Source organism: Xyrauchen texanus, chromosome 13, assembly GCF_025860055.1.
Source record: "Xyrauchen texanus isolate HMW12.3.18 chromosome 13, RBS_HiC_50CHRs, whole genome shotgun sequence".
Lineage (NCBI taxonomy): Eukaryota > Metazoa > Chordata > Actinopteri > Cypriniformes > Catostomidae > Xyrauchen > Xyrauchen texanus.
This window is the reverse complement of record NC_068288.1, coordinates 36,154,516-36,161,924: the sequence shown is the minus strand read 5'-3', so window position 1 is coordinate 36,161,924 and position 7,409 is coordinate 36,154,516.

The following is a 7,409-nucleotide window of genomic DNA, read 5'->3' as shown; positions in this document are numbered from 1 at the left end:
TCAGTGTGCAAAAGATGTGCACCAATCAGAATGGTGAATTAAACAGTTTAAAGGAATATTCCAGGTTCAACACAGGTTAAGCTCAATTGGCAGTATTTATGACATAATATTGATTACCACAAAAAAAAAAATAACAAAGAAAATAGGTTAGATGAGGTTAGAGTGAGACACAATGGAAGTGAATGGCGACAATGAAAATGAATGTGGCTAATTTTTGTAGGATTTAAACAGAAATGTGAAGCTTGCAATTTTATGAAAGCACTTACATTAATTCTTCTTTTAAAACTCATGTATTATTTGAGCTGTAAATTTGTATAACTTGTCATTTTTATAGTCATTTTTGTGTTTTAGGGTTTGTTGACATTACATCATCATGACAACAAAGTTGTTAAATTGGCCATTACTTTACACATCGTTTTTTCATCCCCCGCCCACTTTCCAAGATGGCAGCTTATCCTTTGTTCTGTTCTGTTTTTTAAGTGTTTGTTTTGTTTTAAATCGTTTTAAATTGTTTTTTAAATGGATTTTGGCATCTTCTCGAAACAATTTCTTTTTGCCTTAAAACAGCGTTTGGTGCAATCCAACTGAAAAGTTTTCACAGGAGAACTATTCCATGTGCTGTGCCTAAATCTGTTTGGCCTTCTAACTACAAACCATCTGCGGCTGAGTTAGGCATTTTGTCTGGATCTCTGCGTTCATTCTCGATGTAAACCGGTATCACTCTCCCTGCACTAGTTACAGCCTGGGTCTACATTTATTACAGCCTGGCTTTCTGCTTCAGCTCCAGCCTGGGTCTTTTTCAGCTACAGCCTGGGTCTATACAAACTAAAAACTGGTTATATCTACAGCCTGGCCTCCATTCCATCATCTACCAGCTTTCATCTACCAGCATCTACCAGCCTTCTAACTACAAACCATCTGCTGCTGACTCCAGCCTGGGTCTACTTTAGCTACAGCCTGGGTCTACATCAACTAAAAACTGGTTTTATTTATAGCCTGGCCTCCATTCCATCATCCACACTCTGGCTACCCTGCTTTATGGTGTGCAAATTCCATCATGGCGATTATGATTCTTGCCTTTCTGTCTTTGCTCTGTCTGTCTAAAATCTCAGACTATGAAGTTCACCAGGAGGTCCCAGTGAGTAACTATAACGTTTCTTTAAATAGATTTTATATGTTATCACAATCAAAGGTTACTGGTTATGCACAGGATCCAGTCGGCAGTCAGGTGAGCTGTATGTATGACACAATGTATGACACGAGCCTGTTTTCACAACATGGAGATTTGAAGCATCTATTAAGCCTGCTCCTTTTAAGTGACTTTTTTATTCCATCAAAAAACTCTTGGCCCAAAATCACAATGAGTGGGGACTCTAAAAAGTGCTCTAAAGATTGCAGAAAGCATTATGTGTTGAAATGTATCATTACACTTATGTTGTTGATGTCAGGAAATGTGCAACCTAACCCAGGTCCTGTGACAGATATGATATCACTGCAAACTCCTGCTGATTTTTTAAAGAGGTCAGGTATTGGTTTTGTGCACATAAATGTGAGAAGTCTATTACCAAAAATTGATATGGTTAGAATTTGGGCCAAATCAACAAATGTGGATATTATGGTGTTATCTGAGACTTGGCTGGGTCTACTCCTGATAGTTATATTTATATGGAGGGGTATAACTTATTTTGTACTGATCGTCGTGCTAAAGGTGGAGGAGTGGCAAACTATGTAAAAAATAGTTTACAGGCATCAGTACAATTATCCAAGTCTGTGCCTAGACAATTTGAATTGCTAGTGTTAAAAATTGAATTATCGCAAAATTATGTTATGACAGTTGCGGGATGCTATAGACCTCCTTCTGCACCAAAGGACACATTGTCCTCATTGTCTGATTGTTTGACTTCTATAAAATATACTGAGTTGGCTTTAATGGGTGACTTAAATTGGGATTGGCTAACATCTGCATCTGATCAAATTAAAAGTTTTTGTGACTCAGCGAATCTGACCCAAATTATAGACTCACCTACTAGGCCAAATTTTAAACAGCCGGACAAGTCTTCGCTTCTTGATTTGTTTTTAACAAATGTGCCGCAGAAATACAAAGCTACTGCTGTTTTTGCAAATGATATGAGTGATCACTGCGTTATTGCTGGTGTGAGAGATGCCAGGATATCTAAATGTAAAGCACGTATAATAATTAAGAGAAATCTGAAATTGTTCTGTAAACAAGCCTTTTTTATTGATCTTAATCTTTGTGACTGGACCAGAGTGAATTTGATACCAGATCCGAAATAGCTTGAAATATTTTAAATCACTATTTTGGACATTATAAACAAGCATGCTCCTTTTAGGAAATATAAGATTAAAGGGCGTGATAATCCGTGGTTTTCAGAGAAATTGTCTGATCTAATTCATGAACGTGATCTTGCTTGGTCAATTGCAAAGAAATCCAAAAATAGCTCAGACTGGCAAAACTTTAGGCACCTGAGAAACAAATGTGTCTCTCAAATTCAGTAAAAGCAAAATCAGATTTTTATGTAAATGAAATATGTGATAGTTCAGCTAATCCCTCAAAATTTTGGAAAGTTATAAAATCACTGTCTTCTGACTCTAGGGATACTGTCATGCCAAATATATTGAAGTTACACGATGAAATTATTACGGATAGGAAAAGTATACTAGATTCACTGAATCAGCACTTTATATCTTCTGGGTTGTTGTTTGAGCATGCAACAAAACAGAGGAGACAAGAGGACTACTCTTTGTCTAGGGAAAATGTACCAATCGATTTTTATCTTGTTCTTATTGGAATGAAGGAGGTGTATGATGCTCTTATAGGGTTAAATATTACGAAATCCGCTGGTCCTGATGGGTTGGACCCATACTTTTTAAATATTGCTGCTGAACATATTGCAGAACCTTTAACACACATTTTCAACCTGACTATTGAAACTGGATTAATACCAAGTGTTTTGAAGTCAGCATATGTCACTCCTTTATTAAAGGGTGGTGACCGATCAAACCCAAATAATTATAGGCCAATATCTAAGCTATCTGCTTTAGCCAAGGTTTTAGAAGAGCTTATAAGTGACCAGTTAAAAGACTATTTACTAACAAAAAATATTTTAAATGATTCACAGTCGGGTTTTCGTAAGAAACATAGCACTGTCACTGCCACTATGAAAGTGTTAAATGATTTTATAAGTGCTATTGATTCTAAAGAATATTGTGCTGCACTGTTTTTAGATCTTTCAAAGGCGTTTGACACAATTGACCACTATGTCCTGTCTCAGAGATTGGTGGATATTGGAATGTCTCCAAAAGCAGTCAAATGGTTTGATAATTATTTGAGTGGCAGAACACAAAGTGTTCGTGTTGATGGTGTGTCCTCAAACTCATTACTTATACAAAATGGTGTCCCCAGGGGTCCATTTTGGGTCCTATTTTATTTACTATTTATATAAATGACTTGAGTCAAAATGTAACAAATGCAAAGTGTCATTTTTATGCGGATCGATACTGTTTTGTATTGTTCTGCACCAGCCTTGACAATTGCTATTGAGGACCTGCAATCTGCTTTTAAAATTATTCAGATGAATCTGCAGAAATTGAGACTTGTACTAAACTCAGATAAAACTAAAATTATGTGCTTTTCTAAATCAAGGAAAATAGAAGATGCTTGTCCAATTGCTACACTAGATGAGAAAGTAATTGAACGAGTATCAGCCTATAAATATCTTGGTTTCCTTTTAGAAGAAAATTTGTCCTTCAAACAGCATATAGAGGGTCTAACAAAAAAACTAAGAGTAAAGTTGGGTTTCTATTATAGAAACAAAGGTTGTTTCTCTTTTAGTACGAGAAAAACACTTATACAAACAACATTTATGTGAATGCTGGATTATGGTGATATTTTATACATGCATGCAAATTAATCTTCTTTGAAAATGCTGGATTCAGTATATCACGCAGCACTAAGATTTGTAACTAATTCCAGTTTCCGTACTCATCATTGTAGCTTGTATGAGAGTGTTGGTTGGCCATCTCTGCACAATCGCAGGCTGGAGCACTGGTATATTTTTCTTTTTAAGGCCATCCTTTGTAAACTGCCTTCTTACTTATGCTCTCTTTTGACTATTAAAGTCACTACCAGGAAATGTAATCTTAGATCATATGGGCAAATCATGTATGAAATCCCACGAACGCAAACTGTCTTCGGTGAAAGTGCCTTTAAAGTTTTTGCACCGTTTTCCTGGTATAAATTGCAAAATCAACTAAAATTTGACTGTTTACCGACAATGACACAATTTAAATTGAGGATAAAGGACTGTTTGAGTACTAGATGCACATGTGCTGTTACTGAGAGCGGCTGGTGATTGTGTTCAGACTATGTTAAATTGCCAAAATGTATTCTTTTTTTTTTTTTTTCTTGTTTTTGTTAATGTTTGTATATGTACTTTTTAATATGGAACTATTATTCTGCTGTCTTGGCCAGGACTCCCTTGAAAAAGAGATTCTGAATCTCAATGGGACTATTTCCTGGTAAAATAAAGGTAAATAAAATAAATAAATAAAAACATAAAAGGTTAGTAAGGGATTTTTTCACACTAAAATCATGTTAACATACATACTGTTCATGTCTTGTGGCTATACTTTAAAAAAAAAGTGAGTATTTTAACTTTCAAAAATTGGCCTCCATTCACTTTCATTGTAAGTGCCTCACTGGAACCTGGATTTTTGCTTTTTTTGTAAGGGACGAGTTAAAATTAATTTGTGTGGTAACCAAAATTATGCCACAAATGCTGTCAATTGAGCTTAACTTGTAATGTACCTGGAATATTCCTTTAACCAAAATAAAATTGCAGCTTGCTGCGATTTAGAAATTGTGCCTGTTTATATAGTGCTTTTATTGGGTTTGCGATTAATTGTGTGGCACAACTTGAGTGTATTTCTATATCTAATATATCTTAAATAAAATACAAACATTTATTGATTTTTGATCTGGAAGGATTTCTGTTTTTGAACATTGATCATGCAAGATATCTTAAAACCGACAATATCTATAACCTCAGTTATCATAATTTCATGACTATCACCTTTGGCTAACTAAAGTTGCAAAAGCAGCCCAGACACATCTTAAGATGCATATATGCCACAAAAAAGACACATTCACTCTTTAATATTGCACAGATGCAACAAAATTATATTTACAAAGGAATCAGAATCACAGGAAATAATTAATCTCAGGCCACGTCCACACTAATACGTTTTTGCTTGAAAGTGCATTGATTTTGCTACATTTACACCTCTCATCCACACTGGAACGGTGTTATCCTCCAATGAAAATTTCCATTTTGAAAATGCTCTCTAGTGCTGTGTATTTTACAAAAATGTAAAATGGAAATCTTGACCTTTTGTAACACTTTATCCCATTTCACATTTTACAATGTGTGTACAGTCTAAAGTATAAAGAGCAGCTTGCTGAACAAGGCCATATGCTCCTGTCTCACCACAATAAAACACCAAGGTTCCAACTTATGGCAATATTTAGCCATAGTGATAGACTGACCTCTACCAGTACCCTGATGGCCAAAGGTCTCATCTGATTCCAAGTTTTTGTGAACCCTTTCGCAAAGCAAATGCATGATTGTAAAGTGAACTTCTGCAGATCCCTAAACAAACCCAGGCTGCTGTCGCTATCTTCCGTTTCACTTCTATTAACCTATGTGTCAGTCTGTATGAGATGTTGGCCATTCTTATGCCAGCAGTGCTGGTTCAGTGTTTTTACCGAAAGTTTCAGGAATTTCATATAATTTACATTTAATCATTGAGCAGAACATTTTATCCAAAGTGACTTACAGATGAGAAACATTATAAGCAGTTTATCATACAAATTAGCCTGTGGCAAATATACTAATTATACACTACCGTAATTCATCATGGTATGCCTTTATCCCTACAGTGCTCTATCATTTGATGTAAAGGCTATATGTGTGAAAGTACATGTGTTTGATCACCACCATCCATTTACAATGCAAATCTTGTCAGTTGAGCTACAATGTGCCAAAAGTGTTTCTCTTTACCTGCCATCTAAGGCCTTAAGAGCAGCAGTGATCTCGAAAAACTTTCACTATTTTATCTGTACCCACCCACGCACACACAAACACACTGACAGCACCAGGCTTCCATCAGTCTATATTTCACAGTGTGGAAAAGGCATACCAAGAGGGAAGCAAGGAAGGTGCTGTATTCTCTGCTTGTCTCCAGTTCTCCTCTTATATGTCTGAAGGTTAGGTGACTCAGAGAGGGTGCCTATGCATTAATCCAGTTTAGTCAGTAGTATAACCTATTGACTCCCAGGATAATTGTGACATCTAAATTCAGTAGAGAACTTGGTTAATTTGAAATGATGATCTTTCATGTCTAGCTTTGATTCAGTCAGTAGCGCCAGCTATTTCTGTTCAGTAATAGCTGGTGCTACTGACTGAATCAAAGTGTTCTTGTGTTCCACTTTGCTATTTTTAATTGTTTATCTAAACATGAGCTAGGCAAACATCTTTGTCAATTGAGATGCATCTCTCTGTTTGTCCAGGGTCTCTGTTAGAGACTATTCACACAGAGTGTATCCTTGCGTTTAAAAAAGCTAAAAGCAGTGCAACTAAAGTAACAGAATTCAGGCTTCTCGAAACACGATTTTAAAAGCTGAAGATTAACTTTAACTTGACACAGCATTTTAAAGCATTGCTCTTATGGCAGTAAAATGCTTCACAATGGTCAAATACCTCCGTATATCGCATATTTCAACAGTCTCATGGAAATTTTTATGAAATGGCAAAATTGTAAGATATTGGATGACTTTGCACGTACAAAAATGTGCAACTTGTAGAACAACCAATCAACAAACAGAATTTAAAATTCATATAATACGGGCATCACATTTTAGCTTGCCTCCTATCCAACACTTTATTTTAATAAAGGAAACATTTCTGAACACATTTGGTTACTCACTCCATAACACAAATGACTGATGTAATCTATGCCAAAAACCATTGAATACGGTTCCCATGCTCGTTCCAAAACCTGATGTTTTCTTTCTTCTGTGGTTAACAAAAGTTATTTTCCTTTTAAAAACATGGTCAACTTTGGGCAAGGGGCTAGACTTTATGTTAAGGTTTAGTTTTGGGTTACTGGAAAAGTCATACGTTTTTGTACAAGCCAACTCGTACCTTTTTTTTTTATGACTTTGCCATCTCTTTTCATTATACTGGGTTGGCATATATGCATAGAAAAACATTTCCAAATTCCAATTCCAAAACAGTGCACACTGGCTCAAAAAGCAAAAAAAAGAAGAACAAAAAAACAAACAGCTCAGCTAAAATGGGTAAAATGGGTCTCAAGCCACTTGTGTTTTG